Source organism: Dendrobium catenatum, unplaced genomic scaffold, assembly GCF_001605985.2.
Source record: "Dendrobium catenatum unplaced genomic scaffold, ASM160598v2 original_scaffold_96692, whole genome shotgun sequence".
NCBI classification, from domain to species: Eukaryota; Viridiplantae; Streptophyta; class Magnoliopsida; order Asparagales; family Orchidaceae; genus Dendrobium; species Dendrobium catenatum.
The window spans coordinates 343,848-371,751 of record NW_021415131.1 but is presented as its reverse complement, the minus strand read 5'-3'; positions in this window follow the sequence as shown (position 1 = coordinate 371,751).

Below are 27,904 nucleotides of genomic sequence, written 5' to 3'. Positions count from 1 at the left end.
TGGATTTCAGAAAAAGAACCATGTCCCATCGAACCATGCCATATCGTAATCCTCCTAGTTATTGAACTTTAGGAGAAAAAAGCCATTATCCAAAGTGACCAGAGAGAGTGTTCCTTTCAGGGTCCAGGACTTCTTGATCATTTTAAGAAGGGATTCATAATATTGTCTAGGCCCAATTGAGTATCCAACCAAGGAAAGAGGCCATTCAGGGGAGCCAGCGGTGAACTAAGCTGAAGTAAAGTGGCTAGTTGCATTTTCAGTCGGGAAGTAGAAAATCGAAGAGGTGAACATTCGAAATAAGGGTTTGGGTGGCGATTAGACTCTTCCAATCGCAAGGTAGTTGTGAAGAGGAGGTGTTGAGAGGGGGAAAGATGGATAAGAACATCCTTGAGGAGGACATCCCAGAGAAGATCCTCCCTGGAGAGGTAGAGAGGGTGGATACAAAATCTCAAAATAAAACCCTAACAGAGCAAAACTTCACACACTCAAGTTCTAATAAAAAGTATTATCATGCAAATCCTGAAAGGTTTCATTTTGATGGTTCAGGCAGGTTTTTTTTTATTTATTTTTTAAATCACCTATTTATATTAAAAAATTCTTTTTGATTTAATATTGATTTTTGTTGGATTGGAATTTATTGGCGGATTATGCGAGACTTTAGTAGAAAGAAATTTCTATGTTAGAGAACTAGAAAACTAGAAGAAATTTTAGTGAATACTTAGAGTAAGAGAGAGATATATATATATGAAAATTAAAAGTATGCCAAAAGATAAAAAATAAATCCAGAATGGCTAAAAAGTGCCTATTCATCCATTAGATATAGGGCTTAGAGGACTATAAAAAATATTATACAAAAAATATAAAAACTAAAGAATTATTTTTGACCATTTAAAGATTTTGTTTGACACATGGTGTGACTCATAAAAGTTTTGCATGGCTCTCTGCCTCTTACATGGCCCTCTATTTCTAGAGCGAGTCTTCTTGGGCAAGTGTGTTGTGAGAGGCCTTGATATATGACATGATTGACAAGTAGTTCATATGAATGAGCCCTCGGGATGCAATAACAAGCCTCTTATGTGTTGGAAAGTCCTTATTCATTATATATGGACCTTTGATCATGAGGGATGACTACCATTATGTGATGATGACTTCTATTCGAGGATTGATTAAAATTGGAACATTAAAATTAAGGACCTTTTTATGGGGCATTTTTTGTAATTGGAATAAGGATTTGCTGCAAATATGGTTTCAAGAAATAGAATTTTGATGATAATAAATATTTCTCTTTTTCTATGACTTTCTTGCCTACTGATGTTTCAGGTCCACAAGATATAACTGCAAATCGAACCAGCTTAAGATTGGGTAGATTAGGACTAAGTCAGCTTGTAATGTACGTCAAGTGTCTTTTACCTTTTTTTGAGTCCATTGTAATATTGTGGGTCCTGATGTTATGTAACCTTGCACACACACACACTTGGGGGAAAAATCCATGATGATCCAAGTATTGTCCTGGATGATTCGTCAAAAACAAAAACTGTAATTAGAGCATCCTCGTTAAAGTAGCTGCAATTAAGCGAATCATCCTGGATGATATATTTCATCGTCCAGGATGATAGACTCAAATCAGATAGAATCAGCCATCATATCTATTTAGGCATCTTTTATTTTTGGACATCATCTGAAACATCGTCCTAGATGATGTAGCACAATTATGCATAATTTAATCTAGTAATTAAGGAAAGTAATTAAGGTTTGATTACTGATTATGTCATCCTTGACAATTATAGGATCGTCTAGAACAATTAGTTAACAAACCTTAGTTCTTCCTAGATGATCAAAAATCGGCTTGGTTCCATTCAGGGTGATACTCTAGATGATATGTACTAAATTAAACTAATTATTCGAGATGATCATGTGATCAGCCTGGATGAACATATTATTTTTTCATCATCTAGACATCCATTCAAGGTGATGTTCTGGAAGATATTTGGCATTTTGTACTAATCGTCCCAAACGATCTAGTTATTTTTCCATGCATCATCTAGACATCCATCTAGGGTGATGGTATATATGATATTCAATGACTTGAATTAATCGTAAAGGATGATATAATATTGTCATGGACGATCTAAAAAAAATAACCTTCTAATCATCCAGACCCTTTTAAATCATCTTTGCTGATTGAGCTAAACTTGAACTAATGGTACAGGAAGATCGATAGATTTTCCTAGATGATATTTGATGGTTAGTTGGTAATTAGGGAAAATTTGGGGCCCTTGTTTAAAAGATCTCTTATTTTTCTCAAGAGATCATCCTTTGATGTTGCTTGACCTGAGAGAGCCAAGAGGAGAGGGAGAGTGAGAGAGAGAGAGAGAGAGAGAGAGAGAGAGAGAGAGAGAGAGAGGGGGAGGGGGGGGGGGGGGGGAGAGAGAGAGAGAGAGAGAGCGGGAGAGAGAGGATCTTGTGGGGGGGGGGAGTTTGTGAGGGGTTTCATAAAGGTTGCTCCAAGCAAGGATCCGAGTCATCTTCTGTGGTTGTAATCCCTAATTCCTTGGAGGTTTGAGAGAGGTCTATTTCAGCAACTAATCATGGTTCTCTATCCGCTTCTAGTGGAAACAAAAGGAGTTGGGTTCTTTGCCTGCTTCTAGAGAAAGAAAAAGGAGTTGGGTTCTCTGTCTGCTTCTTGAGGAAGCAAAAGGAGTTGGGTTAGTTGCCTACTTCTGAAGAAAGCAAAAGGAGTTGGGTTCTCAGCCTCATCGGGGTAGATGGAAAGGAGTTTTTGTATGGGCTTTTACACCTTGTTATGGGGGAAAAAGGAAAGACACTGAGTTTAGTGAAAGACTTGGAGGAGAGGCTCTAAGGAGTGGACATAGGTCAAATTGATCGAACCCTATAAAATTTGGTGTGTTCTTTTTTATTATTCATCCACATTTAATTTATGCAATTTGTTTCCCTTATGGTGAATCTTGTTTTAATTTAAGATTATGTTTTTGTTTGAAGAAATTTTTAAATACCAATTCACTCCCCCTCTTGGTTAGCCTCGGGACTAGTTCATAAGGGCTTAACAACCCTGACAAACTTTTAAGTGGTATCGGAGCGGGATTCATAAAAACTAGGTTTTGAAATCTTTTGAATTTCAATCAATGGCTAACTTTTGTATTCGTAATATTATGGAAGGATATTATATTACCTGACCTCCTTTGTTTGATAATATTCCATTTAATTTTTGAAAAACTTGTATGTCTCATCAAATTTGATTTTTCCATTAGAGGGAGCGAACCTGACCTCTTGTAAGGAAGAGTTTTTTTGATGGAAACGTTTTGCAATCGATTGACTATTCCATGTGGATACTTGTTAAGGATAGTTATTCACCTCTGTCTCATAAAATTAATGACAATAAAACTGAACCTTTTTTTACTAAATAGACTTTTGATGATAGGGATTTAGTGCAACTGAATGCAAAATATTTAAATTTTTTTTTCTGTGCTTTAAAATCAAAAGGTTATATGCATGTTTCAATTTATGCTATAGGTAAATAAATTTGTGATAGATTGTGTATTACTTATGAATGAATAAAAAAAGTCAAGCAATCTAGGTTGAATATTATAATGCATGACTATGAACTTTTTTTTATGACATCTACTGAATCAAATTTTGACATGTATACTAGGTTTACTCAAATTGTCACCTTATTGCATGCTTAGGAAGAGAGCTACCTAACTATAAAAGAGTCAATCAAATTTTGAGATTATTTGATGCTAAGATTATTGCAATTATTGAATCTAAGGATTTGAATACTTATTTTATTAATAACTTACTTGGGTCACTCATTGCTTACGAGCAAAGGGTAAACCAAAGACAACTTGATGTAGGTGAGAAGAAGAAGAAGAAAAAAAGTATGGCGTTGAAAACTAACGATATGGATATAAATTCTTTCGAGTCTAAAAGCGATGTTGTGCCTTCACCACAAGGCAATTTAAAAGCTTTCTAGGGAAGAATCACAAGCATCATCAAAAGTGAAAAAAAGGTAAGGATAGCAAAAAACTTTAAAGTTCTTATGATATTATTTGTTTTGAATGCAGGAAGCCTAGACGTATTAAAGCTGATTTTCCTAAACTTAAGGATCACTCAAGCAAGGAAAAGGGTGAGGAGAAACCCAAGTTAAAGAAGGACAAGAAGTGGTTCAAAAAGGCATTATGGGCGGATTATGCATCTAACTCATCTAAGAATAAAGCGGACGAGGAGACTACAAATTTGTTCTTGATGGCGGTTGATCACCTTAGTCAGTCTGACCAAGCAGAGGTATGCAAACCAACCTATGATCAATTACTTGAAGTTTATGAACAAATTCATGCATCATATAAGAAACTTAAGAAATTGCATGCAAGATTGAAATTAGAGTTTTTGAATTTACAAAAAAAAAGCATGAAATTTTATTGAAAGATCATCCCAAATTGATAGTAATCACATGTCATTACTTGATCAATTTGATGAATTGAATAAAAGTATTATGAGTTAGTTATTGAGCATGATTCATTGAAAGCATCTAACACCTTACTTGAAACTGATTTTAAAATATATATTGATGAAGCAGAGTATAGGGAGCACTATTTGAGAGTTGATAATGCTATTTTAGAAAGTACTAACTTGAGGTTTAAAGCTAAATTGAATGAATTTGAGGAAAATAAGACCACTCCCACACTTGATCCAAAGCCAAAACCTAGGAAGGGGTATTATAACCCGAATAAATTAGTAAATCATTTTCCTGGTGTTAGATATTTTTCATGTGGCATACTAGGGCATATTTCACACACACTAATCACCATAGTACACATTGAGTGTGGAGACCCAAATTGCATGATTCATAGCATAACACACATACATTGTATTCTTCCTTCCATAAGAAGATACCCAAACCTATTTGGGTTCCTAAATCTAATGTTAGATATTTTTGTAGGCTTACTCTCACAAAAGGCCTCATGAGAGCATGTTATACCTAGACAGTAGATGCTCATGACAGATTATTGGAGATGCTAACCAATTCATTTCACTGGAGGCCTGAGCTGGAGGCAAGGTCACTCTTGGAGACTACACCAACAGGAAAGTGGTAAGGTACATGTATAATTAGAATCTCCAAAAACCTTTTGATTGAAAATATTTTGCTTGTAGATGGACTGAAACAGAACTTACTAAGTATCAGTCAGCTCTGCAATAAGGGCTTCATCAAAATTTTTTTGGAAAGTGCATGTATTATGAGCTTGAATAACAACACTATTTTGCAGGCAAAGTAGATTAAAAATGTTTACATACTTAATTTAAATAATATTGAATGTACTGCTTCATTTCGTTTAAAAATTATTGATGATAATTATTGGTTGTGATACAGGAGGTTATGTCATGCCAATATGAAAACCCTTAGAAGACTGACCCAAAAGGACCTAGTTAGAGGTGTTCCTAAGCTAAAGTTCACCAAAGACCACCTGTGTGATGTCTGCCAAATAGGAAAGCAAATTCAATCATATTTCCATTCCATTAAGGACATTAGTACCTCTAGACCTTTAGAAGTCCTTAACATGGATTTGTTTGGACCCATTAGCACTACCAGCATAGGGGGAAAGTCTATGGTTTTGTGATCGTCGATGACTACTTGAGGTTCACTTAGATTAAATTTTTGTCTCATAAGAGTGAGTCTTTTGATAAGTTTTTGAAAGTGATTAGATGACACTAGAAAAGGCTCTGATACCACTTGAAAGTTCATTAGGGATGTTAAGCCATATAAAACTGGCCCATGGCTAACAAAGAGGGGGGGAGGGGGGGTGAATTGGATAACTTTAAAACCAAAGATAAAACTCAAACCAAAATCACCACATAAATCAAGTGTGGAAGAAAATAATGCGGAAGCAAAAATAAGAAAAGAACATACCGAATTAATAGTGGTTCGGTCAAACCTTGACCTACGTCCACTCCTTGGAGGCACCCTCCAAGTATTGCACTAAACTAAGTGTCTCTTCTTTAGCCCCCACAGCTAGGCGGATAAGCCCTTACAAAATCACTTTCACCTTCCCCGGTGCAGCGGAGTCGTCGGGTCCTTTGACACCAAAATGAACTTCTTCTTTGGTGAACTTCCCTTGAGATAAGCCTTGAATCCGACGATATTAAGATGCAAGCCTGTCGGAGCAACCGTGTGGAATCCCCTCCACGTTCCCTTGAGTCCCCCCTTAAAGGATCTTCTCCCTCACAGACTTCACCCGTTCTTCACTCCCTTTCATGCTCTCTCTTCAAGTCTCCCCATATGAATGAAGCTACAATGGCTGCCAAAGACACTTACAAAAGTGCCATGATAAAGCTTAAATAGAAGCTCTCAAAATGAGCTCATTAATGGAAGTTACCAAAATTATCGTTCAGAATGATAGGTATATCGTCCTGGCCGATCAGTACAAATTCAGCTCATCAGCACAGGACGATTTGGGATGATCAGAAGAAAATTAGTTATATCATCATGGCTGATGTCATGATCATACAGGCCGATTAGTTTAAAACCAATTTCAATTGTCCAGATCATCACCCTGAATTTGAGCTTTTCGATGTAGATCATCCAGGACATCGTCCCAGCCGATCCGGCGATCTTCCCAGACGATGTGATCGTATCAATCAACCATTAATGCTTTCCAAAGATACCAGATCAATTTATGCATAATTGATTTAGATCAGCCTGGATGATATAAATATCATCATGGCCGATTTCCTAAAACAAAGAATTCTTAAACTTATTATGGCGGCAAATTCTTTCTGAATTGAGACTATCGTCCAAGACGATCAGCTAATGACGACTGCCTTAATGAGGATGCCCTAATTAGGGTTTCTATTTTTGGAGAGATCGTCTAGGACTATATAAATATCATCCCAGACGTTACCAAAAATAGATAGGGTACAATAGAACATCTACCAGGATTACAAATCATCTAGTACCATACCAAATACAACATACTCAAGAAAGGAAAAAGAGTACAAACTGACTCAGACCTAGTCTACCCAATCTTGAGCTGATTCCTAATTGCAGTCTGATTGTGTGAACCTGAAATATCAGTACATAAGGCAGTCATAGAGAAATAAGACAAAAATATTTTTGTCATTTTTAAATTTTTGAAAAGAGAAAAAAGGGATACAAATTCAACATTACGTTCTCCCCCTTTGACATTATCAAAAAGAGAGGAGGCACAAAACACAAAATGAATAAAAGAAAAAAAAAAACATTCACTGATCTAGTGAAAAAGCAAATATTCTTAAAATGAGAAAGTACCTTTTTGTTTTAATAAAAAAACTTAGTAGAATTGGGTTGACATCGCATAGCCCAAAAAAAGGTTTAGATACTCAGAATTTGATAATCCAAACTCAAGTTCTTTAAAAATGCTAAAAAACTTTTTAATTCAATATCAAAATCAAGGAATAAATTATAGAAAGAAACAATCATTTTTCAAAAACTCCTTCCATAAAATATATCTAATAGAAGTTCAATGCACGAATTGTTGAATCAAGAATCAAGATTTTCAAACTCAAGTATCGAAAAAATCAAGGATTTTCTTAAGCTTTTAAGAAGTACAAGAATGGTAAGCAATAAAATTTTGTGGGCTCATTTTTTGCCTCTTGACAATTGGTTGGCGCACTGCACATCTTTTGATACACTTTGTGTATTCTATTTTTTTTTCAATTTGGCGTCTTTGCGCATCTTTTATTTTTGGCATCATTGGCCAATTTTTTGAATATGCTACCTTTCTGAAATCCTAAAAACCAAAAGTAAGCACATACTATTGAAAAAAAAAATCTTGATTAAGAAAATTATGATGTAGATTCAGCACCTTGTAAAAGATTCCTATGCGATAAATAAAATATAGGGAGTTAAAACAAATTGTTTCAAAAACAAATTTAAAAGATGAAAAAGATTTTAAATCAAAAGTAAAATAATCTCTTTTAGGAAATAGAGATTGAGAGTAAAAAATACGAGTTTTCTTCCTTTAACTCTTTTAGAGAAGTCAAACACAATTTACTAAAGATTTCAAGTAAAAATAGGAAGTAGATTTTTTATTTTTAGAAAAGTGAATGTGTGTGTTGATCAGAGAAAAACTTTCATGAAAATAAAAATTTCAAAGAATAAACAAAAAAAAAATAAAAAAACATAAAAACAAAAACACAACACAAAAACACGAAAGGCTTTTAACCATTATCTCTCTCCTGATCGGATGCCTCAGAAACCAAATCTGCCCATGAGATTTTTTGCCTTTCATTATTTCCCCAGTTTAAATTTTGCTTCGCCTTGCCCTTTTCTTTCGTAGGAAAAATTCTTAAATTAGGGCACTAATCTTTCATATGTCCAAGCTTCCTACATCGAAAGCAAATAATGTCAGAAGAAATATGGACATCCTTACCATTTTTACCTTTTTTACACTTTTGCTTATGCTTTGGTGAGCTTTGTGATTTGCTTGATAAGTCATTGTAATCGTCACCAACAAAACAAACTTTTTCCATATCTTCAATTTTTAGAACAATCGTTTCACCTGCATCCCAAAGTCTTTGACCCAAACCTTGCTCATAGGCAATGAGTGAGCCAATCAAATTATGAATAGAATAATTATTCAAATCTTTTGATTCACAAATAGCAACAACTTTGGCATCAAAATTTTCAAGTAAACAATGAAGAATTTTATTGACTTTTTCAAAATTTGAAAACTCTTTTCCTAAGGCATGCAATGATGTTACAATTTTAATGAACCTAGTGTACATGTCTTAGATTGTCTCATAAGGTTTCATGGAAAACAGTTCAAAATCATGCATTAACATATTCAACTTGGATTGCTTGATTTCACTAGTGCCTTCATATATGGTGTGTAGTTTATCCCAAACTTCCTTACCATCAGTGCACATGGATACTAATATAAAATCTTCAGAATTTAAAGCACAAAAAAAGTAATTTAATGATTTTACATTCAATTGAGCATTTACTTATTCTTCCCTATTCCATTGATTAAAAGGAATATCAGTTTTAACTACATTAATAATACTTGATGGTGATGAATAACTAGTTAAAATCATATGCCACATGCAAAAATCAATCGATTGCAAGAAAGTAGTCATGCAAATTTTCCAAAAATCAAAAGGAATATTTTCAAATAAAGGTGGTCTCGGGATTGAATAACCTTCTGCAACAGTATGATTTGAAAAATTAGCCATGGATAAAAATTCAAAAAGTTTTAAAACTTAATTTTTATGAATGAACTTCCATCGAGACAAGCCTTGAATCCGATGGTATTAAGATGCAAGCCTACCGGAGCAACCGTGTGGAATCCCCTCCACAATCCCTTGACTCCCCCCTCATAGGATCTTCTCCCTCTCAGACTTCACCCGTTCCTCACTCCCTTTCAAGCTCTCTCTTCAAGTCTCCCCCACAAGAATGAAACTACAATGGCTGCCAAAGGAACTTATAAAAATTCCATGACAAAGCTTAAAAAGAAGCTCTCAAATTGAGCTCATTAATGCAAGTTGCTGACAGTATCGTCCAGGATGATATGTATATCATCCTGGCCGATCAGTACAAATTTCGCTAGGGACAATCAGAAGAAAATTGGTTACATCGTCCTGGCCAATGTCACGATCGTCCAGGCCGATTAGTTTAAAACCAATTTCAATCATCTTGATTATCGCCCTGAATTCAAGCTGTCCGATGTAGATCGTCCAGGACATCGTCCCGGCCGATCTGGTGATCGTCCCGGATGATGTGATCGTATCAATCAACCATTAAAGCTTTCCAAAGATACCAGACCAATTTTGGCATAATTGAGTTAGATCGACCTGGACGATATAAATACCATCCTGGCCGATTTCCTAAAACAAAGAATTCTTAAATTTATTATGGCGGCTGATTCTTTCTGAATTGAGACTGTCATTCTGGCCGATACAGGTATCATCCAGGCCGATCAGCTAATGATGGCTGCCTTAATGAGGATGCCCTAATTAGGGTTTTTATTTTTTGACAGATCGTCCAGGATGCTATAAATATCATCCCGGACGATGTTACCAAAAATAGAAATCTTTAAGGTACAATAGAACATCTTCCAGGATTATAAATCATCCAGTACCATACCAAATACAATAGACTCAAGAAAGGAAAAAGAGTACAAACTGACTCAGACATAGTCTACCCAATCTTGAGTTGATTCCAAATTGCAGTCCAGTCGTGTGAACCTGAAATGTCAGTACATAAGGCAGTCGTAGAGAAATAAGAATGTTTGCTATCATCAAAATAATTAACCATTGATCCACAACAGTTTTGACTCTTCTCCACTTGGGTTCAAAAAATGTTAGGTTGTGAGAACTTGACCATCCATAGTGACCATGGGGGAGAGTTCAAAATAAGAGATTTGGAGACTTTTGTGAGGATAAGGGGATTAGCCATATCTTCTCAGTTCCTAGGACCCCTCAGAAGAATGAGGTAGCTAAAAGGAAGAACTGGACCTCAGATGAAGCCGCTAGAACCATGCTTATTGAGTATTCACTTCTAAAATACTTTTGGGCTGAAATGGTAAACACATCTAGTTATGTATTGAATAGGGTGAATATTAGATCCAAACTTGATAAGACACCCTATAAGATCCTTAAGCATAGGACACCCAATATTTTCCACTTCCATGTCTTTGGTTATAAGGTTTTCATTCCTAATAATGGGAAGTTATGCTTAGGAAAATTTGACCCAAAATCTGATGAAGGAGTATTCTTGGGATATTCAAGTGTTGGGAAATCCTTTAGGGTGTTTAATAAGATTAAATTGATGATGGATGAGACTACTCATGTAGTGCTTGGTAAACTTAATCCTAAGGTGTCTAGAGTTGAGGATGAAAATGGTGTTCGAGAGATTTCCAAAGGTGTTGAAAATTTGGAGAAGAGGGTAGAGTCCCAAAACACTGAAGGAGTAGGTGAGATTACCCAAGGAGTAGAGAACGAAAATCTAGAGGAAAGGGTTGATCCTTCATACACTTTACCTAGGGATTGGAGATATTCTTTGAGTCATCCTAAAGAACTAATCTTAAGAGACCCTTCTGAAGGTGTTAGAATGAGACATGGACTTAGGAAGGAAGTGAACCACTCTATCTTTATCTCAATGACTGAACTCACCAATATTAATCAAGCCTTATCTGATGAGTTTTGGATCTTAGCCATGTAAGAGGAATTAAACCAATTTATTAAGAGTAATGTTTGGGAGCTTATAGAAAGGCCAAAGGGATAAAGTGTAGTTGGAACCAAATGGGTCTTTAAGAATAAGATGAATGATTTTGGTCTGGTGATTAGGAATAAGGCGAGATTGGTGGCTAAGGGGTACAACCAAATAGAAGGGATTGATTTTAAGGAGGCCTTCACTTCTATAGCTAGATTGGAAGCCATTAGAGTGCTACAAGCCTTTTCCTGTTATAAGAGATTTAAGCTTTACCAAATAGATGTTAAGAGTGCCTTTTTAAACTGGGTAATAAAAGACAATGTGTTTGTAGAGAAACCCTCAGGTTTTGAGAGTTCCCAATTTCTAAATCATGTTTTCAAATTAAGAAAGGCCTTATATGGATTAAAATAGGTACCAAGAACTTGGTATGAGAGGCTTAGAACATTTTTATTAAATAGGGATTTTGTTAAGGGCAGCATAGACATCACCCTTTTTATGAGGAAAGTATGAGATGAGTTACCCATTGTTTAGATCTATATTGATGATATACTTTTAGATCTTCTGATAAAAATCTATGTGATGATTTTTCTAAAATAATAAGTAAGGAGTTTGGGATGAGTATAATGGGAGAGCTGTCCTACTTTTTGGGGTTTAGCATAGGATAATTGGATAATGAAACCTTTTTAAATCAATCAAAGTATATAAAGGACATCTTGAATAAATATGAAATGTATAAAGTCAATCCAATAAATACTCCTATGATTTTTAGTGTTCAGTTGGATAAGGACTCAAATGGAAAATCTATTGATCAAAAGAAGTACAGATAGAAAATTAGATCTTTACTTTACCTGACTGCTAGCTAACCTAATATAATATTTAGTGTTTTCCCCTATGCTAAATTTCAAGCTGATCCTAAAGAATCCCACATGACTGCAGTTAAGAGAATTTTTAGATATCTTTTAGGGAACCAAAACTTAGGAATCTAGTATCCTAGGCACAACACTTCTTTTGAGATTATTGGATATTCTGATTCTGATTTTGCAGGATATAGGATGGATAGAAAAAGCACTTATGAGACTTGCCAATTCATAGGGCATTCTTTAGTCTCCTGGTCTAGTAGAAAATAAAACTCTATTATACATTTCACCGCCAAAGCTGAGCACATTTCTTTAAGGAGTTATGTGGCCCAAGTCCTTTGGTTGAAGCAACAAATTGTGGATTTAAGATTACCTATAGGCATAATTTTAATCCTTCGTGACAAAATCCTATCCAACATTCAAGGACTAAATATATTGATATAAGGAATCATTTTATTAGAGACCATGTGACCAAAGGAGACATTGAGTTACACCATGTGACAACTGAGAATCAACTAGTTGGAATCTTTGCTAAACCATTGGCTTTTGACACTTTCAACATCGTAAGGACTAGATTGGGTGTGATTAGCATAAATACATGAACTTGATGTTTACTGAATTCTAAATTTTATGTTTGGTTGCTTGTTGTTGATTTTTTATTTTTTTATTAGTTTCAGATTTTTTTGTTTCACTTTCTACTTGTTATTATTTTTCGTTTTAGTTATTTTAGTCTTTCTTCTTTTTCTTTATGATCACTAATGAAGTGAGATTTCATGCCTTATTTTTGTTTTTGAAAAACTTTGTAGCCAATATTTGACATCTCTAAATCAGTTAAAGGGAGAAACAACTGGACTTTGCGATTGAGATCTTTTCTATCTTACTACAGTAATCTTTATTATATATATAATATTCAAAGTCTTTATTTTACTTTCAAATTCTTTGAAATCTTATTTTTGCATTTTTCATATGAATATTGATCATGTTTTGTGGTTTATTCTTCCTTATATTAGAGAGTGATTTTTTTATCTCTAATATCTGAAAGATGTACTCACAACTGGTAGTATTTAAGTATTTTGAAAGAGATATAGCTTGCAAAAAATTACAAGGGCAGCAAATGAGGCCTAAAATGAAAAGAAAAATGAAAAGATGCACAATGATCGCCAAAAAAATTGAAAGATACACAAAGTGTATCAAAAATCAAAACTAAGCATTGACAAGAGGCATAAAATGAGCCCACAAAAGCCAAGCTTCCTTATCTTTCAAACCTTTAAATCTTAGAATAATTTATGTGTCACTTAATATTTTCAAAGGCTTGTGCTCGAAATTCATGATTGTGACTAATTACTTTGATATATTATTCTATAAGATATTTTTTTAAAACTAAGCATTGACAAGAGGCATAAAATGAGCCCACAAAAGCCAAGCTTCCTTATCTTTCAAACCTTTAAATCTTAGAATAATTTATGTGTCACTTGATATTTTCAAAGGCATGATTTTGAGTTTTGTGATTGTGAAAAATTACTTTGGAATATTATTATATAAGATATTTTTCTGGAACCAAGTTATGAATAGAACTTTTTTTTTCTTGTCTAATTGATTTTTTTGAGTTAAGTGTTTTGTTTTTAAAGATGATTTGCCCTGAGAGAAGTTCGAGCTAATGCTAACAGGATCGGCTATTCTATCATTTTTTGGATTTTGATGATGTTAACTCATTGTTCTTACAAAATTTTTGAAATCAATAACATGGAGAATTTTATTATATTCATTCTTTGATTAAAAAATAACATAAATAAATAAATAAACCTTACTTTTGTTCTTCTTTTTAGTCCTATGTTTTGCATTTCTTTTCTGGTTTTTTCACATCCTTTTTGTGATGACAAAAGGGTGAGTAGGGTTTGTTTGAGTTTGTTCCATCGTACTATTTTACTTATTCATGTTTTATGTTTTACATGTTTGTGTTTTATTTAGTTTTGACTATTTGCCATAATAAAAGAGGGGGAGACTGTTGTGAATCTGATTTCAAAAAATAAAATTTTGTTGATAGAAACATTTTTGTTTTTCTACAACTACCTTGCCTACTAATATTTCAGATTCACAAGATCGAATTACAAATAAAATCAGCTCAAGATTGAATAGATTAGGACTGAGTCAACATGTAATATACATTAAGTGTCTTTTACCTTTTCTTGAGTCTAGTGTAATATTGTCGATCCTGATGCTAAGTAACCTTGCACAAACACACTTAGGGGAAAAATTATTTCTGATTGTTAATATTTTCTGTTTTGATCAAATCAGCAGGGAGGATCCAAAAATTAACCTAGACGATCTGTAAAAAAATAAAAACCCTTATTACAGTATCCTTGTTAAGGCAGCCGCAATTAAGCGAATCATCATTGATGATAGTTTTCATCATTCGGGTTGATTGGCTCAAATAAAAAAGAATCAGCTGCCATATTTTTTTAGGCATCTTTTATTTTTGGACATCATCCAAGACATCATCCTAGATAATGCAGCATAATTATGACTAAATTAATATAATAATTAAGAAAACCTTTAAGGTTTGATTGCTTGATCATATCATTCTTGACAATCGCAGGATCATCTAGGATAATCAATTAACAAACCTTTGTTCTTCCTGGATGATAAAAAATCAGCCTGGTTCTATTCAAGGTGATGCTTTGGATAATATGTATTGAATTGAACTAATCATCTGTGATGATTATGAGATTGTCCTGGGTGATAAACTTATTTTTTCATCGTCCAGACATCCATTCAGGGTAATGCTCTGGACAATATTTTCCATTTTGTACCAATCGGCCCGGACGATCATGAGATCATCCTGGACAATCTAGTTACTTTTCCATCATCTAAACATCCATCTAGGGTGATGGTATGGATGATATTCGATGATTTGAACTAATCATACAGGATAATATAATATCATCTTGGACGATCTAAACAAAATAACCTTCTAATCGTCCAGACTCTTCCAAATCATCCTGCCTGATTGAGTTAAATTTGAACAGGTCATACATGACGATCGATAGATCATCATGGATGATATTTGATGATTAGTTGCTAATTAGGGATAATTTAGAGCCCTTGTTTAAAAGACATCTTTTTTTTGTCAAGAGATCATCTTTTTCTTCTGTCCTAACCAGAGAGAGCCAAGAGGAGAGGGAGAGCAAGGGGGAGAGAGAGAGGTTCTTGTGAGGGGGAGTTTTTAAGGGGTTTCACAAAGGTTTCTCCAAGCAAGGATTAGAGTCTTCTTCATTGGTCATCATCCCTGGTTCCTTGGAGGTTTGAGAGAGATCTACTTCAACCCCTGATCAAGGTTCTCTACCTTCTTTTAGAGGAAGCAAAAGGAGTTGGGTTCTCTGCCTGCTTCTAGAAGAAGTAAAAGGAGTTGGGTTCTCTGTCTGCTTCTAGTGGAAGTAAAAGGAGTTGAGTTCTCTACCTGCTTTTGTAGGAAGTAATAAGAGTTGGGTTCTCAGCCTCTGTGAGGGAAAAAGGAGAGACACTGAGTTTAGTGCAACAACTAGAGAAGAGGCTCCAGGGAGTGGACGTAGGTCAAGTTGATCGAACCACTATAAAATATGGGGTGTTCTTTCTTTTTATTCTTTTGCATTTAATTTATGTACTTTATTTCTCTTGTGGTGAATCTTGGTTTGATTTAAGATTGTGTTTTTGTTTGAAGAAATTTTTAAATACCAATTCACCCCCCCCCATCTTGGTTAGTCTCGAGACTTGTTCATAAGTGCTTAACATCCCTGGCAAACTTTTATGATTATCAGTCGTAACCTAGTGACTTAGATGACAACGAGTGACATTAGAAGATTAATCTATGCTGAAATAATTGATTTATAAGGGCTTGGATTACTAGTTAAGAGTAAGTAATGGGTAACTTGATTGATCTTGTTGAGTTTTTTATTAGAACATGCTATATAACTATGAGGCACCTAAATGGTTAAGTGAAAGTGTACATTTAGTTCCTTTAGTTCCCCAATTAACTTGACTCCTTGAAAAGTGAGTTCCAAAAAAGGACAAGTGAAAGGTGAGCATTTATCAGTACTACCTAATGGTAAAAAGGGAGTATAATTAAAAATCACTACTCTATCATAATTATTTTCTCATGGGTTATGTGATTTTTTTTTATTATAAATGTGAATTGGCCACAACCACTTTCTTATACTATAAGTTATATTCATACTAAATTCTTCGTTGGTAACAAACTCATTCATGAAGGAAAATATGGATCTTGTTGAATAAGCTATGTTGAGCATCACAACAACAACAACAAGCCTTTATCACACTACGTGGGGTCGGCTACATGAATCCTTTTTCTTCATTGTGTCATGTTAAAAGTCAATTTCTCATTTAAATCTAATGATGAAAGATTAAAAGGGTAAAAAAGGTTGTCCTCCAAAGTGATATAGTTTGAGTCACCTACATTCTTGACGCTTAGTGAGAGACTCTAGAGAGAGAATCTCTAGGAATTTAGTCAGAGAAAGCTTTGTTTTTTTTAAATCCTCTGATTCTTATTTCCTGGCTACCTTGAATGGTGGTGGAGGGTCGCCGGTCATCGGGTGAAGATGATTTGAATACCTTTGCTCCATCCTATGTGTGGTATCCTAATGATTTTTATCATGATGGATCGAATAGCAGAGGCATTTCAATTTGGGATGGCTTATGCAAACAGCGTCCTCTGATCATGAATGAATGAGGCTTCAATTCTTAACATGAGTCTGTCTCAATGATGGTTAAGGGAAAGGAAGTAGTTAAATCTCTAGAGAAAGATGTCTTGGTAGTACTTTCTTCTCCGAGTAAAGATCTATTGGCATGAATGGCGAACAATTCAGAAGCGTCATATTTTTTGGGCTAAAATTAAAAGTATGCAGTTTTTTCTTGTTACTGGTAAAGAGGCAAAAATTTAAGAACAATCCGATTTAAATTCAAATGTCATAGCACAAGATGATGTTCAGGTTGTTGTTAACAAACAGAGAAAGAGATGAAAGCTGGACCAGAAGCAAAGAACAAGCACTTTAATTCGGTAAATGATTGGTTTCAGACCAATCATATTAAAGTAAATTATGTGGAAATTGATCCTAATGAGGATAGTGATGCACACGTGGTTAAATTGAATATGGATAAGGTATGTGAGAATGTTAAGCTTCTTGAATAATCACTTGTAGTGAAAGTGTTTGGGAAGGGTGTACCATTTTCCACTTGTAGCATTGAGTTGAGAAGACAATGGAATAGATTTGGTACCTTTCATCTCACATCTTTTGGCTTATATTGGATTTTGTGTTCTTTCAAATCTTCTCAAATAATGGAAGAAGTTCTAAGTGGAGGTCCATTGTTTGTGGGTGACCATATAATAGGGATGGATAACTGGACCCCTCAATTTTCTCCATCCTCATTAAAAGGCCTATCCTCTCCGAGTTGGATCTGATTGCCTCATCTACTTTTACACTGCTGGGATGAGGTGAATGTTACAGAGATTGTTTTAAAGATAGGAGTTCCTTTGTTCTTGGATGGAAAAATGTTCATATGGGGAAGATGTGAATTTGCAAGAGCCTGTGTTCGGATTAATCTTTACTCTAAATTAACTAATGGAGTATGGATTGATGGTTTTTATGGATTTTTTTTTCAAAAAAATAGAATATTAAAAAATTTCATCGTTGTGCTTCAAATGTGGTAAGATAGGTCATAAGATTGAAATGTGTTTGGATATTCAATATGAAGACCAAAATAAATTGCATAAGGAGGTATTGGATAATGAGAATAAAGTTTTGGGTAAAGAAGGAAAGGCTAATGCTTATTCTAAAGAGTACGGCCCTTGGATACATGTGAAGGTTAAGAATTAAAGGTTGAACAAGTTAAAAAATTAGACTCACATTCCTGCATTAGTTGGAAAACGAAATCATGATCATATTGAGAAGGATAACAAATCTGATGTGTTATCTCATAATTATGAAATTGGAGCTCAAAAGAAAGTAAATTTGTCTAATATTCCTATTTTGGGTGAGTAGGAATGTTCAAATCTAGTAGATGCAATCATTGAGGAGGTTGTTATAGACATATGGCTCATAAGGAGCAAATTTCAGAAATTGTGGTTGCTGATCCAGCAGAATTTATAGATCAGAATTCTGAAAGAAAAAATGTTTTAGCTGATGAAATAATGACGTTGATTAGTAGGTTGTGCTTTCAAAAATTGGAAGTAGTCAAGCTGTAAAAGTAGACAAGGGAGAAGATGTTATTCTTGGAGAGGCAGTTGAGGAAAGACCAGAAAATTTGCAATCTTGTTATGGCCAATTCTGTGCATAATATTAATAATAATAAGGATTGTTTGTTTGAAGATGGTAAATTTAGGTTACCATCAAAATCTATTCAGCATAAAAAGAGATTAAACAAAGATTTTGGGCCAATCAAAGGCAACCTTAGATGAAGAAAAATGAGTTTGCTTGGTGTAAGAGATGGATTCACTTCGCCATCTATCAATTAATCTATTTTGAATGGATGAGGCAGGTTTGTATCAAAGGTAAATGTGTGAAGTATTGAAGGAAAATGGATATCTTTGGATTGATGTGTTGAGTCAACAATCCATTGGTATTGTAGTCATTAAAAGAAAGTTTTTTTCTTTTTAAGACTACTGAGCTGGACGATGGTTGTATTGAAGGTCACGGCATGGTTTGGATGAAGGCATTGGAAGGGAAGAAATGGTTTTCTTCAAAGCATAAAGATCATTATTTTTATTTTATGTTTTATTTTGTTATTTGTTATTATGATTGTTATATTTTTAGGTTTATATTAAGCATTAGAGTATATTTGAAGGATGGGGATATAATTTTGAATTTTAAGAATCACTATATTCCATATTTTTTATTTAATCGGGAATTCTGGGATACTAATCAACCCTTTGGTTTATTTAATTTTTGGTATCCCCTCCACCCCAATTGGTTTAAAATGAGGAGTGGAGGATCTTATGTTCCTTATGAAATTTCATATCTTCCAAATGTTTATCTTTTTCTTAATTATCAATTAATAAGCCTTCCTTTCATTTGTTTTGGAAAGACTGACATTAAGGCATTTATTTTCTAGTTTGTAATAACTTTATTTTCTATTTAATGCAATTTGCATCTTTTCAAAAAAAAAGAAAAAAAAGTGATATAGTTCACTAGCAAATTAAATGATGGTCCTAGAGGCTAGTGCGCATACTAGCCTATGAGCAATTGAACTGACTAAACCTACACCTTTAATAATAATAAAGATGTATGAAAGTGAAGCGCCATTGGCTATGATGCCACTAACTTTAGAGAGCTTGAGGGATCAGTCAATTCCTCTAGCATAGATGATGTCCTTATAGTTATTAAGCTAATCAAATAAGCTCTTGTTGGGTGCACCAATCTAAGTGGCAACTATTGAGCAAGTGACTCCAACTAAGGTGGCTATAACTCTTACAATTTCTAAGCTAAAATTTAGCTAGAATGAATGTATGAATAATTAATTGCAAGCTTTTTAAGGGATCATGTATTGCGTCATTGAATCATTATCCACAACTGAGATGATAACAGGCCTCTCTAATGTGAGTTGTTGGGACACCCACCAAGCTAGCTTCAAACACTAGTTTTAATGTGTTAGGTAACTGGTTGACACTTGAACATGATGATTTTCTATGACAGACTATAGGCTATCCTTAAGTTTTTTAAAATAAAAAATTTTCAGTTGCTAATACTTTACTATTAAGCACCATATTGACTACCTTAAGATTGAATACTATGGAGCATCTCGTGACATGATTATTAGAGGTTGAGTCCATATTTAAAATAATTTGATTCTTAATGGCTAAGGACATTAAGAAGTTTGCAGTGCCGCTTTAAGCTTAAGAACCTTTCACAGATGCACCTTTGGTGACTATTGAAGTGATTACTTTCTCCCACACAATTTGGACAAAATATAATGGGATTCGTACATTGAAGAACCATCACAAGCATATTATCCTAGTATATAATATCCTTAATGTACAAGTTGAACTTTTCGACATCCATGGGAGTTCATTGAAGGTAGCTAGAGTTGATTACAATATGTCACTCTAGTTGGAGATGGTAAACTTCAAACTAAGATATACGCCTTTTATCATTTTGTTAAGAAGTGTAAGATTTTTTAGTAGGACAAACTATAAAATTCAAAACCTTGCCAAAATTATGATTGGCGGCTATTTTTTCATAATAATAATTGATCATCCTAGATGATCTAAAATTATCCTGTACAATTATTTAGAAGAGATGATCATATAATATGATAACTTCAAAAATTGAACTTCTATTTTGACTCAATCTCACTCACCCTGAGTGTGTGTGTGTATGGTCACTAAGCAAGCATACACCCTTAGAGAAATTGACTAAAGAAATAAAAAATACACCAATGAATATTACAAAAATCCTTACGACATTACTTATTTTACCCATTCTTGAGCCTTGAGTCTTCGCTTGATGGTGCATGGAGTTCATAAAAGTTAGTACACAAACAAACAAAAAATATATTACAAATATAAGTAGACAATAGGATATGTTCCACAATATTTGTTATCATCAAAAACATAAACTCGTGAGCTCGAGTTATAACAATCTCCTTTTATATCATGGTAAACATTAATGAATGAATTTGCAAATTTAAAAATATTTTCTCCTAATCACCTCCTTATTAAGATAATTATATTAAAAATAGGGAAAATAAAAAAAGTTTCCTTTTTTTTATTTTTTTTGCATAGAAATAAATAAAAATTAAATAAACTTTTAGAACCTAGATAAAATATAAACTAATGCAAATACAAGATGAATATACGCAGCTTAAACACAAATACAACTAGTCAAAATACATTCCCCCCTTTGATATTATTAAAAAAAGGGAAACACAAAAAAAACAAAATAGAACATATATTATAGACTCTTATCAGGTTAAGGTAGTGCTGATATTTAAAAAGAATGAATTAATTTCAATAAATTTTTTTCAAAATGAGAAAGTTACCTCTTGATTTTATTCAAAAATACATTAAGAAATTAGTTGACTGTGCTAAGATCTAGAAAGGTTAAAAATTTAAATTTTATTGACCCTAGCTCACGCTCCTTACAGGTTGAAGCCCTTTTTTTAAAAAAAAAAAAACTAATTGATAAAATAATTAGAGAAGAAAAAGTGTCTTTTTCAATCTTCTTATATGAAATATATCTAATATAATATCAAGAAAAAAATGGTAAGTCATGAATCAAGATTTTCAAACATAAATATTAAAAATTTAAAAGTATCATTTAGACACATGGGTTTTCTAAGATTTAAAAATAAAAGAAAGGTAAGTTAACTTATTTTGGGCTCATTTTGTGCATCTTTATCAGTTTTTAGTCCACTTTGTGCACCTTTTAATTTTTTATACACTTTTCTGCATCTTTGAATTTTGATATACATTACACATATTTTTATTTTGGGCTCATTTTGTCCCTCTTTTTATTTTATAATTTTACTTCCTTTCTAACTTTTATGTACTAACTTTTTAAGAACACCATACATAATTCAATGAAGATTCAAGGCTCATGATTGGGTAGAATTGGTTATGCTGTAAAGATTTTTGTAATATTCAATGATGTATTTTTTATTTGTTTGGTCAAGTCCTGTAAGGGTGTATGCTTTCTTGGAGACCATGAACACATACACTCAGGCGGAGCGAGATTGAATCAAAAATAGAAGTTCAATTTTTGAACTAATTATATTATATAATTTATATAGTATTGTACGATCAACTCTTCTAAATAATCATACTGCATGATTTAGATCATATAGGATGATCAGTTGTGATCATAAAAAGTAGCTATCAATCATAATTTAGGCATGTTTTTGAATTTCATATTTTATTCTAATCATCTAGGATGATATACATCATACTGGATGATCTATGAAAATCATGCCTAAATTAATCATGTGATTAGTCAAATGAATGTACTTAATTTTGATATTCTGATTGTAATATACGAACTGGTTCATATTGGATGATCAACAGAAACTATTTTGGTCATCCCAGATTTCATCCTAGACAAAGATCATTTCATTTGAACTAATCATCCTTGATGATCATAATATCATACTAGTCGATTTTTTCAAATACTTGAATTGATCATACAAGGCAATATTAATCATATTGGTTGACTTGCCTATTTTGGACTAATCATACATCATAATCTATCGATCATATTGTATGATCTTTGTAGGTAGAATTAAATTTCAAAGGTTTTTTTAAGCCCTCTATTTAACTTTCTCCAAAGATATTATAAGTGTCTTTTGCAACCATTATGTCTTCTTTCTTTTGGAGAAAACTTTAAGAGAGGACTTGAAAGGAAGAGAGGAAAGGGTGGAGTTTGAGATGGAGAAGATCCTTAGAAGAGGTTTTAAGGGAATGTCAAGGGAATTTTATAAGGTTTCTCCAGCATGCTTGCAACTTAGTATCATCGAATTCAAGGTTCATCTTAAGGGAAGTTTTGGGAAGAAGAAGATCTGTTTGGTGTCAAAGGACCCGGTTACTCTGCCTTACGAGAGAAGGGGGAAGGGATTCATGGTTCTCTTCATTCTCCATTAGGGAAAAGGAGTCAAGACTCTCTTCTTATGAAAGGAGTTTTGGTCCTTTGTTGCACCGGCTTGGTGGAAAGATTTTATAAGGGCTTCTCCACCCTGCTATAAGGGAAAAAGGAGTGTCACTAAAAGATTTTAGTGCAATACTCAGAGGGTGCCTCTAAGGAGTGGACGTAGGTCAGGTTCGATCGAACCACTATAAATCTGGTATGTTCTTTCCTTATATTATTTTCACATTTATTTTTTTTTATTAACTCCATGATTGAAAATATTGATTTATCTTTTTATTTTGAATTTAATTCATTTCCACATCAAGTCCTAAAAGGATTTTTCTTTTATGTTTAAAGAAGTTTTTAAATACTAATTCACCCCCCTCTTGGTTAGCCTCGAGATTAGTTCTTTAGGGTTTAACACTCTTTTAAAACTTTCGGTTCAACATACACATCTTCTTTTTATTCCCTCATTCAAAAATGCACTTTTAACTTTCATTTGCTATCGAATCCTTTAAAGCAAGAAAAAGTTAGTAGCACCCTTATGGCTTCTAGTCTAGCTATGAGAGGAAAAGTTTACTTAAAGTCAATCCTTTATATCTTATTATACCCGTTAGCCATAAGTCCTGCTTTATTTCCAACAACTACATCATAATTATTTATTTTCTTTTTGAAAAGCCATTTTATTTAACAACATTCTGTTCCTTAGGTCTTTCAATTAGCTCCCAAACATCATTTCTAGCAAATTGATTCAGTTCTTCTTGTATGACTAGGACCGAGAATTCATCAGATAGTGCTTATTTATATTTATTGGTTCAATAATTGAGATGAAGGTAGAGTGGTTCACTTCTTTCATAAGTCCATGCCTAGTTCTAACACATTTAGATGCATCGCCTAAGATCAATTCTTTAGGATGACTTGAAGTAATTCTCTATTCTCTAGGAAGTAAATTTAAGTTTCTACCCTTTATTTTAGATTTACAGATTCTACTCTTTAGATGACTTCAACTACTTATTCTTCTACACTATACCCTTCAAAAATATTAGATTTATCAAAAATTACATGTGTTATCTCCTCTACCACCAGTGTCCTTTTATTAAAAACTCTAAAGGATTTTCTAACTTTTCAACATCTTAGGAAGACTCCTTCAACAGATTTGCAATAAAACTTTCCTTACATAGATTTCTCATTATTTAGAATAAACACTTTACATTCAAAGACATGAAGGTGAGAAAGGTTTGCTATCCTACCCTTAAGGATTTCATAGGATGTCTTTTTTTGTTTGGTTCTTACATTAACCATATTTAGAACATAATAGGTTATATTTACCGCATCTACCGAATAGCATTTAGGAAGTGAATATTCAGCTAACATGGTTCTAGCATCTTCTACTAACGTTATTTTCTTTCTTTCAACTACCCTATTTTGTTGAGGGGTTATAAGAGCTGAAAAAGTTGTGATATATCCCTTGCTCCTTATAATAAGATTCAATTTTTTCTTTTTCAAACTCTCTAACATGATCACTATAAATTGTTAGAATTTCATAACCTAGCTTCCTCTGAATCCAAGTGGAGAATGTCTTAAATTTCTTGAATGATTCAATTTTATGAGACAAGCCAAGTAAACCTTGAGTAGTCATTAACAATCACATACCCAAAAACTTTTCCTCCTAGGCTTATAGTTCTGTCGGGTCCAAAGAGATCCATGTGAAGGAATTATAAAGGTTTACTAGTATTAATGTCTTTAATTAATTAGAAGGAGGATTTAACTAATTTTCCTAACTAATAAGCATCACATAGGTGGTCATTAGTGAATTCTAGTTTGGGTATGCCTCTCATGATGTCTTTTTGGGTAATTTTTCTAAGGTTTTTATGCTTGCATGATATAATCTCCTATGTGATAACTAGGATTCATTAGCAATAGTTTTTAGGCAAAGAGAATTAGCAGATTCAATGCAATTCAGATCATGCATGTAAACATAATTAACTATTTTCCTTTACAAAATAGTTTTTCCATTTAAGCTTATCATGCAGCTGGTGGAGAAAAATTTTAAGTTGAAGTCTTTATCACAAAGTTGGCTAATACTTAATAAATTATGTTTTAAGCCATATACTAGTAAAACATTTTTATTCATGATTTTTTTTGAGTTGTCAATTATATATAACCCCATCACCTACATAGTGGTGTTATCTTTATGTGTTACCTTACCCCCTACCCTATCCTCCATAGTGATAAATTGTTTTACATCTCTAGTCATGTGCCTTAAACATCTGATGTCCAAGTACCACATGCTCTCACTAGCCTTTTGTGAGAGTAGCCCTACAAAATGGTCAAAAGTTAGATTTAGGAACCCGAACAAGTTTGAGCTCTACCATATGAATTGAAAAATAGGATGTCTGCATGCTATGATGTGGTTTATACAATTTTGGTTTCCACACCAAATGTATTTTATGGTGAATAGTGCAAGTGTGCAAGATATGTCCTAGCAAACCATAAGAAAAGCACCAAACTCTTGGGAATAGATTCACAAGTCTATTTGGGTTATGGTGCATTTTTTAAGGTTTAAATAATGCATGTTTTTACAATGATTTATGAAATTATGCAAGTATAGGTAATTGTTTATTTTCATTAAAAGTAGTTATTACCACTTACAAAAATTTGTTTGAACTTTCATTAATATAATTATTAATTTTTAATGCATGCTTCCCATCATCAGGTTTATCTAATCATGCTTTTAATTCCCTAAATGAATTTTCTAAATCAATATGGGATGCTTTTACGGAATAATGCTTATGAGTTAAATAAAGATATATTTTATTTAATTCATCAAGTAAGACCATATGATTGTTATCCAAGGTAAAGTGGTCTTTTCTAAGGCATGCATGTCCTTTTTGTATAGTTAAAAAGTCAGAAATCAGAGATGCATACATTTTATTTAGCTTCCTATATGTATTATGATTTTTTTTTTTAAAAATAAGCATTTCATCATAGGAAAGCTTACATACCTCCCCTTGATGATAATGATCAAGATAGTTATATGCCATTAAGCATGGGTTGATTTCGGCCTCTTCATCTTTTGTCTCAGATGAGTCTGAAGCGGAGTCTGCCAAAAAATGCCTTTTGCGTTTGTTGTTTTCTCTTTTTAAATTTGTCTTTTTCTTCACCATTTTCCTTGATTGGGTGAGCTTTAAGATTTGGGAAATCATTCTTCATGTGTAATGGCTTCCTACATTCAAAACTGATTACATCAATAGAAGTTTTAAAATTTTTATTAGATTCACCCTTATTTCATTGCATCAATGTTTTTTCTTTTCTTCAAAAAGCTTTAAATTGCCTTATCATCAGCACTATGTCATCATCTCTTGAGGCATAGAATTTTCACTATTAGAATCATCTGTCTTTTTGGATATGGTTTTCTCCTTTCTTTTCTCATCTACCTCAATCTATCTTTGACTCACTCCTTACTCGTAAGCAATGAGTGATCCAAATAAATTATCAAGTGAATAAACATTTAGATCCTTGGAATTAGTAATAGCAGTTATCTTTGCATCTTATGAACTAGGTAGACGATGCAAAATTTTATTAACATTTTTAGAATTAGTAAGTTCTCTAACTAATTTTTGTAAGAAAGTCACAGTTTGGGTGAACCTAGTACATATTTCAGAAATACTCTCATAAGGTTTCTTATGGAACAATTCATAATCATGGAGTAGAATGTTCAACCTATATTACTTTACTTCATAGTTTATCCCAAATTTCTCTTCTAATTATGTATATAGAAACACATATAATTTTTAGATTTTAAAACGCAGAAAAAATAGTTTAAATATTTTGCATTCATTTAGGCTAAATCACTATCATCTATACTTTATTAAGAAAAAAAGGTATTTTAATTTAATGTCATTTACTAAATGTGAAGGTGAAGAATATCCTTCCTAAACTAACATCAACATAAGATAATTAATAGAATGCAAGAAAGTAGATATTCAAACTTTTAAAAATTCAAAAGAAATATTATCAAATAAGGGTGGTTGTGTGATTGAATACCCATCCACAGTATTACAATTACTAAAAGTAGCCATGGATTATTTTTTAAAAGTATTTTAAAACTTAAATTTTAAATCTCTCTCGCATATAACTTGAAAGTTCATATAGGTTATTAAACCTAAATGACCCAGCCTGAGGCTAACCAAGATTTTATATAGAAAGAATTAATCCCCTTTAATGCAAAAGCAACTTAAACTTACGATAATAGAGACTTTTAGTTTGTCAACCACACAATAAACCAAAGAAAAATAAAGATGAGAAAGAAAAAAGAACACAGAGAAATTTTTTAGTGGTTCGGTCCAACCTGACCTACGTCCACTCCGTGAAAACCTCCTTTCCAGGTATTGTATTAAAAGAAGTGTCTCTCCTTTTTCCCCCATAACAAGGTAGAGAAGCTCTTACAAAATTTTTTTTGCCAATCTAGCAAACCTAGAGAACCTGAAATTCTTTTTCACCCTCCTAGTGAAGGTAATGAACTTGCAATTCTTTCCACCCTCTTGGAGATGGCAGAGAACCAACAATATTTTTTCTCCCTCCTAGAGAAGGCATAAAACCTGGGACTATTACTTTAGTATGTCTTTCTAGAGCCTCCAAAGGATCGAGGTGGAAGCTTGAAGAAGACGAGGAATAACCTTGCTTAGAGCAACCTTGTTAATCCCTCACAAATTTCCCTTAAAAAAATCTCTACCTATCTTCTCTCTCCCAAATCTCTCCTATGCATCTATTTGGTCAATCGCAAAGCACTTAGCAACCAAAATTCTTTTGAAATAAGATAATAGAATAATTTAAATAGGGAGACTCCATGAAAGAGTTTAATTTCAATTTATCACTTCTAATCTTCCTGTCCAATTTTTTAAAATAGAAACATCAACTAGTATAAACTTTAACCCACTGTATGATCAGTTCAAGTCATTAATTTTATTATCATATATGATTAGGCACATCATACTATACAATTAGCTAAAATAAATATCTAATTATCTAGTACAAGGGGTGGCATTTAAATATAGTCCCATGCATGAGTCGAGCCATACAATACAATCATCTTGATTGTCATGTATGATCAGTACAAACACATGGCTAATTATCCAGTATGAGAGGTGGTATTAAATGTCATCTCAAGCAAGAATCGGGTCATATAGTATGATATTCTTAGATCATCTTGTATGATATGATTAAAGAATTTAATAATA